This window comes from Gallus gallus, chromosome 6, assembly GCF_016699485.2.
Source record: "Gallus gallus isolate bGalGal1 chromosome 6, bGalGal1.mat.broiler.GRCg7b, whole genome shotgun sequence".
NCBI classification, from domain to species: Eukaryota; Metazoa; Chordata; class Aves; order Galliformes; family Phasianidae; genus Gallus; species Gallus gallus.
The window spans coordinates 9,315,436-9,330,161 of record NC_052537.1 but is presented as its reverse complement, the minus strand read 5'-3'; the positions used below and the strand labels follow the sequence as shown (position 1 = coordinate 9,330,161).

General features: G+C 41.7%; 2 protein-coding genes across 11 annotated transcripts in view; one reads left to right on the top strand and one right to left on the bottom strand.

The window, feature by feature from the left end:
- Window positions 1–8,141, bottom strand: part of RHOBTB1 (Rho related BTB domain containing 1) — a 50,779-nt gene extending 42,638 nt beyond the window's left edge. For 5 of the 10 annotated variants that reach the window (XM_025151548.3, XM_046942837.1, XM_040702378.2 and 2 more), the window contains exons 1-2: window positions 8,033–8,141; window positions 3,754–3,849 (exon numbers count right to left, since the gene is read on the bottom strand). The gene's annotated coding sequence lies outside the window, so the exon portion shown is untranslated. Of the gene's footprint in view, window positions 1–953; window positions 2,775–3,753; window positions 3,850–7,622 lie in introns of all 10 variants that reach the window. The other 5 variants (XM_040702380.2, XM_040702379.2, XM_025151547.3 and 2 more) reach the window with 3 other exon arrangements.
- A 79-nt stretch (window positions 8,142–8,220) lies between these two features.
- The window catches only part of CABCOCO1 (ciliary associated calcium binding coiled-coil 1), a 220,722-nt gene continuing 214,216 nt past the window's right edge, over window positions 8,221–14,726 (top strand). The window contains exons 1-3 of the mRNA XM_046943256.1: window positions 8,221–8,391; window positions 8,483–8,551; window positions 14,068–14,211. The gene's annotated coding sequence lies outside the window, so the exon portion shown is untranslated. The remainder of the gene's footprint in view (window positions 8,392–8,482; window positions 8,552–14,067; window positions 14,212–14,726) is intronic.

Here is a 14,726-nt window from a genome sequence, read left to right as displayed (position 1 = left end):
ACTGCGTGCTCACTTCTTGGGAGTTATGTTAATCAGGCGTCTTAAACTCTATTATAGATACATTTTTCTTTTTGAGGCAGCAAGGCATGTGGATTTTTCTTTTTAAAGAACATTTTTTACTATTTTCTGAGTTAGGATGAGTTATTTTTCTGAGTAAGGGTGTAAGAGAAGAATTACAGAGTTAGTAATCTTATGTGTGTCCGTACCTGTTGGCTAAAGTGCTACAGCAGAGTGCAATTCATAGCATTTTAGAAGCTGCAAGTGAATGCCTCCCCCAGCTTGTCTCCAAAATCTTTACCCATGAAAAAGTATGTATTAACTGTCAAACATTAAAATGTTACCTTCTGTAATAGATAAATTGTAATGATGGAGAAATGCTAATTAAGCTAATAACAAAATACTTATTCTTCATGCAAGGTTTCTAGCTGAAATTCAAAACAACAGTAAAAATGTATTACTACTCTAAGACAAATGTTGCCAGTTCTTTCAATAAGGGATTACCAGTAGGAAGCTCTGCCACAGACACACAAGGAAAGGGGGATTAAAAGAATCAGATTCAAACCTGAAGACATTCTAACAGAACCAGTTGCATGGCCTCAAGTGAAGACTGTCCCACAGTTTCCCTTAGAGTGGAAATTTTCTGTAGAAATATCCCTCCTTATTTAGCAACCAAGAATCTACATGTAAGTTTAAGCATGCACGAATAGTGGAAAAACATGCATCTGAAAGAAAGCCATATTTATGAAGCATTAAGCAATAGCTCTAAATGATGAACTCAAACAGGCAGACAGTCAAGAGAGCCATAACACACATCTGTCTCCGGTCTAAATGGTACAATTGCTCAGAACAATTACTGCAGTGTTTGCCCACTGATGAGCCCAGGTCCATCTTGTCACAGATAAAGCAGTGAAAACAAGTAACTAAAACCCAAGTACTGCTATCACGCTCAGTACCTTTTTACTGCTGGTAACCCTCATCTTGAGAGTGCAAAGGCCTTGCTTCTGAAAGTGGGAGACACAGGTGGCAACTGGATGCTCTGGGGTAACAACGTTGTTTATTATCTGCGTATATCACAACTTGGATTTCTTGTGCAGGGTACCTTGTTGTTTAAGTGCCCTAGATTAATGGGCATTTCAGTACTGCAGCATTTCTTTCTTGGTTTCCCATCCAGCAATAACAGACAATTGTTTCCTGGTTCTGCATAGGTGCTATGAGAATCAGTCATTCTTTGTTATGAGAGCACAGAAATCAGAAGTGTGCATAGTACAGGATTTCAACAGTCTGATATACACTGCTGGGAAGAAAATAAATTTAATTCTCAGGACTAAAAGCTACAAACACAGCAACACTGCCCCTTCCTTCTACACACCAGCCAAAACCAGGCAGCAGTTCCCTCATGTTCACATTCTCTAGTCACAAGCAATTGCTAGCTTGAGAATAACTAGTTCAAGTAATTTTAGGATTTAAAATTAACTAATCTACATTTAGTTCTACTGGAGGTTACTGTTTCACACACACATATGCCTCTGATGGTCTTGCACAGTCCAGAGCACGGTTTTTATTAACCTGAACTGGCACCTAAATTAAATTGCTGAAGTCTGCATTATTGTGTGCAGTAATGCAAGCATACCCATTTTATTTTACTGACTCTGGAAAAAGTCATCTCTGGGTCAGCAGTGGCTTCTTTAACCAGAGAGCTAAATTTACTACTAGTGGTCTCCTAATTCCTCAAGTGGCACAGAAGCCCACAACCAAATAAGTTGTGACTGGGATATTAAGGAGCAAATAGCTCTATACATATGTGTCTTCCACAGGTGTAGCATTTTCTGAATCACATATATCATATATACAAGCTAATTTCTGTACATACTTGCAGATTAAGTTCTCTTCAAGAACTGGGAAGTGCAACTTGCTCCACCCTCATTCCCATTATCAATATTGTAATTCCTGAATGTGCCATTTTGCACTAATACATACATCCATGATGCTGAAATCTCTCTTACTGTGTATTAAATAATTAATAGCATCACAACTTGCATTCACATAACATTATACATTAGCTTTCAGGAACTGCACTGCCTATCATTCTATTTTTGCTCACAAAATGTTTGTTATTGATGGTGTGCTGGAGGGGGCTCATCAAATTACTAATGCAACTATTAAAGCTATCAAATTACCAATTCTGAGGGATCAATTCAAAGCACATTAAGATAAGCAGAAATCCAAAGTAAAGAAGGACGTCTCTTCCCTTCAGTGACTCTCCTAACAGGTTTTGAATGCTGAACCCTATTCCTCCTGGCAGTATTAACCCTTTGTTCAGATGACCCTCACTGGCCAGTACACTTAGGTATGTTCCAGGGGCTCATTAAATGTTCTGTTTTGTAGTTTGGAATTGTAGGGGTGGATGTAGCGGGTGTGGGAGGGTAAGATGAGGAAGAGCACTGGGTTTGTGTTTATTTTGAGAGACCGGGGGAGAGATTGCTTCCTAGGCTTCCTGATAATATGCTTATTTTTATTCACATTGTCACTATGTTTTCCCATGAACAAATATTTATACTTGAGAGGAAATGTTTCAGAAACATATCAGGATAAGAAAAGTGTTCACTTCCTTTCCCTTTATTATGAGAAAGCAATCTGGTTACATGAGAAAGTAAATAGACTCCCTAGGGATGTCTGGGAGGGGGGGGAAGGGGTCATTCTTGCAGGGAATCCATTCTCAAAAGCAGTAGCAGCATTTCACTGTGTTAGATGATCTTTAGAAGCTTCATATGTGACTACAAGAAATGAATACATCAGATTTATTGTTTCCTTCATTCAGGAAAAAAATTATATGTGCATTTTGCAATCTTAATTAAAATATTCTCCTTTCAACAAATTTTAGAAGCATGTTATGGTCCTATCTACATTATTATAATGAACATTTAATACATATGGCAAAATGTAAATTCTTTTTTTCATATTGTTTTTTGAACATACAACAGTCATTTTAATGCACTGGCCTTTTTAGTCTGAATTTCACTGACTACTGGCAAATTTGAGCAGGAAGTTAAACTGCATGATTTCCTGAGGTTCCTTACCACCTCCATTTTCCCGTGATCCTAAACTCAGGGGATGTTTGTTTTGTATTTTTACCTATTCTTCCTTAAGAAACAGCAGAGATCTAGCTCAGTACAGAAGAAGTTGGGTATGTAATTTGGCAAAAGCATTATTAATATGTGCCTGTAATTCAGGCTACCAACAGCCCAACCTATATCCAGACTGCACAGGCCAGACAGGAGGGATGCCTGATTGCATTAAAAAAAAAATGGAAATAAAAGTGAGATAAACTCTTTCTTCACTCTAGGATTTCATTCATTTCCTCTGTCTGCAGCTGCTCTGTGTAAGTATTCATTCTTCAGAATTTGACTTAGCAGCTTCTATGTGTCTGATGCTTTGTCCAAGAGCTGGACGTTAGGCCAAATGCTTCTATATGTAGAAGCCACCCATTGCACCAGTTCTGGAACAACACAGATCCCTCATACATTTGTTTTTATCTAGTGGAATAGCCAAATGAAGTTGAGTAATCCTGTAAGTGAAAGGATTAGTCCTAGGACTCTCAGTTAATACTTTCAGTGCAAAGCTCTCAAAGTTATACGTGCTACAACTTGAAAACACATGGGGGAAAAAAAAGCAGTTGGACAGAACAACAGTGGCAACAACAGCACTAAGCAAAGAGAAATTAAAGAAAAACTCATTTCCTTTAAGAATGCTTACCTCACTGGAGAAAATAATATTCATATCCATTTTTAACTGCTTAGTTAGGATCAGAATTCCATTAAAGATATTTCATGTTTTTTTACCATGGCTCTCCTGAAGAGAAAAATAGAGAGGAAAAAAGACCATAAGCCTTCCAATTTTCAGCCTAAAATTGTAAAATAGCAAACAAACAAAAAAACCAATACCAAAGATATCACATTTTACATTGTAAAGCAACACTGCTTAGTCCACAAAAGTCTTTCAAAGTTTCAAACAGCTAAACTGAGTATCTGCACTAGAACACAAACTTTTCATTCCAATGCATTAGAAAAATCATGGGTACGTGTGAGATTTTGAGCCTACCTGGCAATAGATACCCATCTGTTTAAAAAAAGTTTCTTTTGAATAGTTTTCTTCCAGATGTGGATATGAAAAGCACTCTATGCATTAGAACCAAACACTGCTGCAGCAGGAATTTGTCAACCAGTTCTTCACAGTTCAGCTAACAGACTAACCACCACCTTATTACCACCTTCCACAGGGTAACAAGATTGTCTAAAATGTGAAGTGCTAGCCTGACTTTTTTTGGTATCGCTTCCACCTTTACTCCCAAAGGAAATTAATTAGAGAAGTGTTATGTTGGGTGGTAAGTATCTGCATTATTGTGGTGAGGTTCTCATCCAGGAGCAATATTGAGGTTTTCCAAGAATGTAAGTTGGAAGCAATGTTGATTTTTATCCCTGATGCTACCCTGACAGCAAAGCTCAATGGGCTAAGCAGCTTTAGAGGTTCCATGCTAGCTTGAAAAGCAAGAGTAAAATGCAGATTCTTCAACTGAAGAGGCCTGCTTAGCTTTCCTAGGCACTTCCATCCTTATGTGAATGATCACAGTTGAATTTAGGGCTGAAATCAGCTTCCCACAGAAATTCCTACCTTCAGTACCTGCACAAGACAACAGTAGGAGCAAGCACAGAAAATGAGGTATCACCTGATTCCACCTTGTGGAACAGGTAACACACTTACACTGGAGTCAAGGGCACAATCTTTATATCATATCTTTCCAAAAGTACTATTTCTGCATGAGAATCATCTTTGCTGGTCAGCCTTAAGTATTTCAGTTACCAAGACCACATTAGTCTTCCTTAGCTCTTTCACGCAGCTATGATTGTTAAGAATCTTCTCAGCACGTTATCTACTGTCTTCACCCTGACTTCCATGAGGGCAGGCCCAAACAGCCTCCACACGTCAACCCTAGCAATCACAGCCTTATCCCACAATGGAACAAACTCCAAATAATGAACAAAGTAGACACATTAGCACACATGGGAGTCCCAAACTGTTTAAACACCGATTCATGTGATACTGAGACATTCGTAACTGTTTTGTTTCCTCAGTACTGCTGCCAGGTTCAAAGTTATTTCCATCTTTTTTCCACATCTCTATAACAAAAAAAAAAAGAAAGATTTGATGACTCTGATCATAACCTCCCAGCTCCCTCTCTTTTCATTTTACTCAGATCTCAGGCGTTTCAACCAGCATTTCTCTGCTTTGCCCTCATTAAAATCCACAGATAGTGACTCCATTGACAGATTAAGATCTTCCTCCCTTCCAGGCAGACGTGCAAAGCCCTTCCACTAGCTCATTCATAACTCTTCTTCAGAAGTCATTAATTATTTACACTGCTGTCCTGTTAAAGGCCACAGTGAGACTCTCCAGCTTGCTGGCAGATTTTTTAATTGTGTATAAACAGGCTGAATGTAGCTAAACCTGATTTTCATCATTACTGAGGAAAAGACTAAAAGTTCCAGTTCACTTGAAAGAAGGAAAAAAAGATTCCGGTCTCCCTCCTCTGGGTCCTCAATCTTACTTCTACTTTCTGGTTTTGAAGGTAGTTGAGGCCATAAAAGAAAGGTTCTCTTAATTAGCACTGTTTCCTAATTACAACTCTAACTTAGCAAAGATCTTTGCTATCATGGCAGTGGGGGCAGATCACCATTGCAGAAATAGAGCAGCTAAATCATGCATGTAACTTCCTTATCCGAGTCTTAAGGAGCTCACAGCTGAAGAGACCTGGCTTGAAGCATCTCTTACCCTGCACTTCTGTGCTACAGAGCATCCATTCTGACCATGGCAGCACAGTTCCTTCCCTCCCTGATGTGCTCTTCACTCAGGCAGTAAACAGGCTGTCACATGGACTGAGGCTCGCACACAATACATAGGTGTTGCAGGAGCACTATGTTGCTGTCTGCAGGACATGCAGTACAGACATAAACTGAGGGGAAATCAAGCCAGCTGGAACAAACAGTAATTCAGTGAGGGATGTACTTTTATGGCCTAATTCTCTAAGGTGGTGAATTTTTGTTAAACTGTCGAGAAGCAGAGGAGCAGGAGGCTGTTGCAGAGGGCTGCCAGGCAGTGTAGCCACAGCACAAGCCAGGTCCAGCAGGAACACAGATGAGACCATGTGGAATGCTGGGCTCCCTGGATGGATCCTCAGGGCCAGTGCCTCTTCTGCTGCAGAGGAGTCATTTCCCTAATGACACAGGAGAAATCTCATGGAGAGTTCAGTCAAATTTACTCCTTGAATGCACCCAGTTGCACCTTTGGATTGTTCAGTAGCCCATGCTGATAGAAGCTTCTTTTCTTCTCCAATTTTTATTTTTAAAAAGATTATTACCAAACAAAAATACTGCAGAACTTTATCCTCTCAAACTACATAAAAGTTTATTTCTTCCAGCCTGTCACTTCTATCTATTCACTTCATGTTTCTACAACACCAAATATTTTCAGTACATCTGCCTGAAATCCCTTCACCAAGCTTGAAGGCGTTATGTAGAAGAAAAATAAATGCTTACAAATATGATGTTTCTGCTTTAATACGCTTCAAACTTTTGCCTTTAACATTGCCAGTACGGAAAAAGTTCACATAAAGAGCAGAAGCTCAGTTTGCTGTTACAATCTCTGCAGTGACACACCTCACTTACTGTACATTACATGGTTGAACAGACACTAGAAATCTTACTTCCCAGTGATACCTAAGTCAACATTTCCTCTGAATACATCTTCAAGCCTTCAATGCTCCAGAACCCTGGTACGATGTGAGTGTTTCATCTTCCCTACGTAAGTTCTCACAAGTGTGCCTTTACTCGAGGTCTCTGCTGAGATGAACACGTGTGATCTAAATACGTTTACTCAATTTGGCAGCCAGGTTCTGAAAGAAAATGGGGAACCACCAAAGCCACTAACACACACCATGAGCAACGTGTACAGTGACTTGGTCAAATAAGCACTCAACAGAAGCATACGTGCTGCAGCTGCGATTTCCTACACTTCCCACTTGGAGAAAGCGTTGCCCCTTTTCTCATTCCTCTTCTGAGAGCTGCAGAATTGCTGGGCAAGGTGCGGCCCACACCGCTCCCCCGGCAGTGCCCCCCTCCTACTGCTCTTCCTGGGGCCGACCTGCACAACCAGCTCCTCTCGCTGCGGATCTGCTTCCCCACACGTGTTTGCACTCTGTACCCATTCCAGATTTTTGTTTGTGTAATGCACAGATCCATTAATAATGTAAGGTTCCAAAGGAACCCAGGGGCAGGAACATTCCATTTTTGCTCAGGCGATAGATGCTACTTCACTGGTACGTCAACTCCGGTTATCTCCGTGCACGCTACGTTAATTCAGTAAATGGCTTTTCAAACAAAGTCCATTCACAAAGCTCCCGGAGAACCTCCGTGAGAACAAGCTTTAGTTTTTGCAGTAAACGCGCCAGATCGACACTCAGAAAGAAAAACATGAACAGATTATAACTTCGCCCATCGAGTTTTCAAAGCAAAGGAGGCTGCCAGAGCAAAGCCCTCCTCACCAACAAATGAAAGTCATACCAGACGTACCACGAAACGCCCCAGCGCAGTCCTGACAGCGTGCTCACCCAGTGAAGTAACACAACAAATACTTCTAGCAGCATTTAGTAGCCCGGCACCGGGACCGCCGGCACGCCGGAGGAGCGCTGCGAGGAAAGGGCGCGGGACGGCGGCGCGGCCGGGCAGGTGCGGCTCCCCCCGGGCCCTGCCTCCGCATGGGGCCGCGGCGCTCCCCCCGCCGCCGGGCAGCCCCTCACGCGCCTCAGCCGCTCCTTCCCCCGCGGCGGCTCCCGCCTCGTTCCCGGGCTCCAGCGCAGCGCAGCCGCCACCCGACCTCCCTCGAACCCGCCGGGCACGCCGCAGGAGCCGTACGGCTCCCGAGCGCGGCACGTCTCTCCCCGCCCGCCCCGCGGGACAGCGGCCGGGACCGCGCATCTCACCTGAGCGGGAAGCGCGAGGGGAAGTGACAGCCGCCGCCCCCCGCAGCGCTGCACTCGGTGCGACGCGGCACGGCCCGCCCTCAGCGGAGCAGATCAGCCCACTCTGCCCGGCCCGGCGCCGCGGGCCGCTCAAGCAACCAACCAGCCTCCTGGGGCGGGCTATGCCGTGCCGTCACGTGAACGCGCTCGAGCACGCGGTGCCGTTACAGCCGTTGCGGCGCGTGGCGTTCTGTGGCGTTTCCCGCCTTGCCGTCCTGGGCGGGTAGAACGCAGCCCTGGGAGGTCTTTTCGTCCCTCACGTCGAGGGCAGCGCCTCGCTTCCTTCCTGCCTTGCATCCAGCAGTTGAGCGGCTGCCCAGGTGGGAAATCGTGACCCAAACCACGTGTAATTTTCATGCTGAATCCTGGCTGAAGACCAATACTAAGTTTGTTTTCCTGCTTTTTCCTCAGAGTGTCTGATTCCTGATCCATGACGCACAAACTGAACTCGTTAAGGAGAGCAGTGCAGGCAAGCCATAGGTAACCCACATTGAACAGTATTTAAGAGGGTTATAGTGCACATTGCTAACGTGCTTAAAGCTGAGGTGAATTCTGGTACAAAAGGAACTTTCTCCACTTGCCTGATGTCTCCACTGTCAGCCCTGGATCTGTGTGTGGTTCCGGGACAGTTTGGAGGAGCAGAGGGCTGAGCCGTGCTGCACCTGCGGGAGCTTCACCTGCTGCAGACATCGGTGTTGGTAGTGAAGGGTAACTGACAGCACGGCTCAGCTAGGCTGAGAAAAACCTGATACAGGGCCCAGAGACAACTCAAGCTAGCAGTACGATGGAGATGCATGCCAAATTTGTTGTCAAATTGCTCTTCCGTTTGAATGGCAGAAGTTAGCCAAGATTCTGTTTAAAACTAAGAATGTAGCCCCCAAACCATGTAAACGAGAGTGAAAGTTGAGTTACTGAATTTACTCTGCTTTTGATGCTTTCTGTTTCATGTGCTTTCCTGTGGAGTCATGAAGGCCTGTAAGGCTGTACCTGCTGTATAAGTGTCATGCATGCTGTGTCAATATGCTACACTGTGCAGCAGGGTAGGTTGGCCTGTATGGAGCTGAAGGCAGCCTTGGCTTGTCTGCCTGCAACACATATATCATTGCCTTTGGCAAGCACCAGCATACACAGTGCTTTAACTGTGAGAAAAATGTAGGAGGATAATCATAGGATTCTAGGAACTGGGTCTTGAAAATAAATGACACTCACTACTGTGAGCCCCTCACTACAGGAACAGAAAGAAAAGGTGTTAGTAAGTTGGTGATGTTTTAAGATTTTGAATAAGTCCCGAAAGCAAATAACCCTTGTTGAATGTATGGTATCAAGGGGAAAGACAGGTTATTGGGCCAGAGTTACTGTCTAGGATGGAAGGCTTCTTTTGCTTGTTAAGAGTTTATTCAGAGTTCTGGTAGCCCATATTCAGAAACCCATTAAGGAAGCTTCCACTGTGCTTCCACAGCTGTCTGAGTGCAGAAGTGTATAGTTGTGCAACTCCAATTAGTACAAACTCTGTCTATATTCCTGTAACTCCTGCTGAAAACACGGTATCATTTGCAAGGCAGTCGGCGCAGACAGCTGAGCTTACAAGGTTATCGTCTGTGTCTGTTCAGAAGATGGCCTCAAACCTTGTATTGGCTAATATTTTTAGCTCTGCTAAGAAAACCCATGCAAGATAAAAGTCAACTCATGCAACAGGTGATAGAGTTGCTTTAAATCAGCTGCTTTTAGTGAATGCTGAAGAACTTGCGTCTTTCATGCCTTTCCTTAGCACTTCAAAATGAATTTAGGCTGTGTGAGAGGTGCTTGACTGACAGTCCTGAAAGTTGAACTCCAGATTGAGTTTTCTAGCACAAGCAAGCAGGCTTCTCAGTGCTACCAGGGAAAAAACTTTGCTAGGTTGAGGGTAGTTCATTCAATTATACCAGCAAAGGTTGGATCTCCTGGAGACTGTGATTGACTGTTCACCTTAAGACTTAATGGAAAAATATAGCTAGATCGAGTAACTTGATGAATATTTAAAAAAAAAAAAAAAACAAAAAACAGTGTAAATTGCAAAAAGCAACAAAGAAAATCTTACTATTTGGGTGTGCCCATCAACTGTTACAAAAGCTGTCTGTCTTTGCAAAAGACTGCATCGCAGGGATAAAGTAAGAGACAGTATAATTTAAGTAATCATAGAAAATGCTTAAAGACTACATTGTAAGCTTGAAAAATGATTTCTTAGTCATGGATTGCATGATATATCAGGATATAATGATAAAGTAAATACATAGGTACTCCAAAAGTTATGCCTCCTGTTTATTTTTATGAAAACTGCAATAAATACAAAGAGCACAATATCACTATTTGACAGAGCAAATTCTCACCTACAAAACTAGTCACAGCCATTAGCTATGCTTTTTGTCAGCAAGGAACAAGAAGCTGCATGCAACACTTGTAAAAATCGGCATCAAAGAAGGTGACCCACTGTCACTGTCTCCACTGCTGAAATGCAGCATGCACCACCTCGCCGTGCTCACACCCACTAGCTGATATCCATAAACGTTCAGAAAGTGTTGATGAATGTCGGTAGGTGCCATTTTTTTCCACATGGAAGAATTCAATTCCACACCTTTGCTTCATCTGCGCTTCTGTGTCAGACGCCGTTTGTCAGACTGCCCCTCTGCTGCCATCTGTTACATGGAAACAAAACGTAACAAATTGGTGGGAAGATTCAACCTCTACTGTTGTATCACCAACATTTGCCTACCACATTGTGGGCCAACAGAATAAAATAGAAGATGTTACTTTCAGAGCAATCCTTGTAGTAGCAGGTATTGTCTTTCAAGGGACACCAGCTTTTCATGGATGTTAAAGGCAATATAATTTGATAAGTTTCCAATAATTCTCTCAAATATCAGGCAAACTCTCACATTGTTACAAAAGCAAGCTAAATATATTTTGATACCACAATGTCAAGATGCCAAAAGTTTGCTAGATTGTTCTAGCTAACAGAAATGCAAAGGTTATGAGGAGGAAGCTTTGGAATCTGTATTTGCCTATCAGTTAATGGAAAATATTTTTGCAAGTTGTCAGAAACTGGTATTGCAGTTAATTTTTAAACTGTCAAGTTCTTTCTTCACTACCGTATAGTTACTGGGTCCAGGATATCCTACATTAAAACTACGTGCTGGATACTAAAACTACAAGTTCAAATCAAAAACAGCAGGAAATTAGTAATCCGTATTTTTTCTAACATCTGATTATTCTGCTTCAGCCTTAAAGTACTGTTAAGCAGTACTATGGAAAGCTAATAGTCTTTACAGCGTACTTACTCTGTTTTCACCAACTTTAATTTATTGTCTGTAATGCTTTTTGCAGACAAATTCATTTATACTTTTTAGATACAGCTTCTTTTTGTGCAAAATTGAAAGTCTTGAATCTATTAGAAGGCATGGAGAGTATGATACTATCCTTCAAAATAGGCATGGAATAGATGAGCAGAAGCCACATAAATTCTGTTTCAAGGAATGGATTACTAAGTATTTTATTAAATTTGCTGTCAAGAATAGTCGGCTGACAGTTGTGTAACTTTTATGGTAGTATTTTGAACTCAGATACAAGACAAACTGATACCAGTCGTGATGTCACTGTGATTACCTTGTTCCCCATTCACAGCAGATACTGTGGTGACAAAAATATTTATGGTTGTGAGTCTTTTCATTGCTGCACCATTGTAGATGAACTGCAGTTACGTTATTCTGACTACAGTAGCTTCAGATGAGTCATGTTTTCCATTATAAATCTGAGATAATAGATTTGAGAGAGGTTTCCGTTCTGTAGAAAAGTGATATAAAGTCTGTTCTGTGTGATTGGTGCATTTGTCCTCTTCTTCAGCACCCACTAAGCAAATAGGATGGAGCTACACTGCCTAAGCTAACACCTGTGTTCAAACAGTGCCCAGAACCATGATATCTCACGCGCTTAGCAAAGCACAGTACTTTGTGCTGTGCTGGAATAGGTGGAATAGAAGTGTTCATCTACTCAGTTCTGCAAACTGGGCTGTGGTAACTGAGGAGGTCATACGGGAGGTAATGATGAGTTGGTTAGGGAAGTAATGCCCCTGTGTTTTCCAGCTAGGCTTGGAAGACAATGGCTCACTGTGCTACAGTTCATTGAGAAGCTTTTAGTATTTTACTCTCTACTGCCACACTGGTACTCTCAGAATTACAGCTGTGGTCAACATAGCCTTTTACCACCAAATCAGTAATAGGCTTCAGACAGTGGTATCCCATTGTTGAGTATTCTCTGACTGTACCCATAACATCTCACAGGCTATGCCCAGATCTGGCTAACATTTCCATCCCCTGTTATTTGATGTTAGGGTAGGTGGAATTCCTGCTCTCCACATCTCTGTGTGACAAAGATTGTACTGGCCAGCACTCCCAAAAGATATCAGAATCACAGTGATTCATCTACTCAAGACTTTCAGAGCCTTTCTTAGAAAGCCTTATGATGTCTTGAAGCTGTATCATTCCAAAGAAGTGAAAGATGTGATTCTTTCTTACAAGATTTCAGCAAGCCCATGTGTAAAGCACTGCATTGTTTGGTGGGAATTGTGAGCAGGCCAACAGCTGAATGAAACCTCAGAAGGCATGTTATAAAATTTTGCTGAAGGTTTAGATAATCTTTATAGGCTGATATAATATTCTAATGCTGAAGCAATGACCACAGTGAATCATTCTGTGATTTTACCAGAAAAATCTGTGTAAGCCTGGAAGAGGTTTGGCTGGATAAAGATACTGGCTTGGAAAACACATGAGAAAGAAAAAAAGTCATTGGCAAGTTGTTGTAACAGTGAAATATTTTAGCCTGAGCAGAAATACTGGTTAGGTTGGGGAAATGCCAAATCTATAATACGCAAAGTCATGCGGAGGGATCCATCCCTAATTTTGTCAAGTCTACCTGAGTCCCCCATTGCTTTAGGTCTCAGAAGTGGCGGGATTGAAGTGATAGCAAAACTCCTGAAGTCTAGTGGTTCTTACAAATAAAATTCTACTAGCTCTGCTTTGACAGATGGTTTCTGTTTATCCAGCATCACTCAAAGTGGTGTTTTCTTACAGCTCTTTCTTGATCAGTAAAAAAGCTTATAACCGGGTTGGACAAACCTACGAAGAATACACTCCAAAAAACACTGGAAAGAACAATAGAGTTATGGAAGAAGAACAGAGAGATAAACCCTTTCCTTCATTAATTTCCATGGTTTAATAAAATGAGATCAATGAATACATTTAGGCACACCTAACTAGTCTTATGGAAAGTGCAAAATTCAGCAAGTAAAGCTTATATGACTTCATTAGAAAACCCAATTGATTCTGGAAAAAAAGAATCATACATACATAATGTAAGGTGTTAGATTGTCTGAAGATTATTCATCCTTGAGTTCAGATGTAAAACCAAGGGCAATAGCTGATAAAAAAATTTCTATCCTAGCCTTTTTTCTGCACTGTAAATGCAGAGTTCAGGGATGGATTTAGTACAGAGAGGAAGTCCCCCCATTTGTCTGGGTCGGTGTGCTCCTGCAGCATTTGGTAAAAGCACTGTGTTCAAAGAGTCTGCGTAGCCTGAGTTGCACAATTTAACCTTTGCTTGAAACCACTGTGGATTGTTGACTCTGCCAATACAGAGGATTTTCACCAGTGTTGCTGTGTTTCTAACAAATCCCCAATATAACAAGCCAAGGCCTGTAATACTTATCCGGGTTTGGTTCTGAGCAACATTTCACCACAACCTTTCACCATGCAAGGAATGAGAATTGCTTCCAAACCAGAACAGCGTGGTTTTACTCTGCTTACAAAAATAAGCAATCAGTTGCAACTAATGGGGAGTAGATCCATTGTGAATTAAACGCTGAGTAGCTGAAAACTAAGATTAATCAAATTACTCGTTTGCCTGTGCATATTCTTCCAAGGACCAGTCAGTTTCAAAGAAAAATATAGTTTTATCTCTCTTTCTAGGTTTAGTGTGATACAAATGTCAGATTGCTTTGTTTGCCTTCACTCCTCATCTGGGACAAGTGAGGAAGATGAGAATTGCCTCCAATCCCTATCACCGAGGACCAAACCTCTCTTCAGTAGAATGCATGGGAGTCTCTCATAAAGGTATCACTCTAACAAAAGCATCATTTTCTAGTAACTGTACATGTCAGTTCAAGTACTGCTTGCTGTAAAAAAGCTCTGGAACACATATTGGAGCTGCCATGCTTGCTCCCCTGTGCCCCCATTTATCCTGTTCATTACTAAAAAAAAAAAAAACAAACTATTATGGATGTAAAATGTGATTTTGTTTCTGCCCTGACAAATATCTCCTATAGTTCCAGAGAGCTTTGGCCAAAACAAGCCAAGTTTTTTCTGTACAAGAGTACTGGAAAAACAGTCTCTGGAAATCCAGTATCTCAGAGTATGATATGTACATGAAAATGGATACAGATATCTGAAAGGACAGCACTGTTAATTATTCTTTGTTTTTGCAATGCCCTGTTTTTTTTGTTAGCAAATAATTACTGAGGGCATATGTCGCTGAACTCAAGAAAGTTCGCTGTTGTTTTTTATGAGATCCGTCACTGTGAAAGCTCCATCAGTGCTTCTAGTTATCGGTTACTACTCTGCAAGAACTT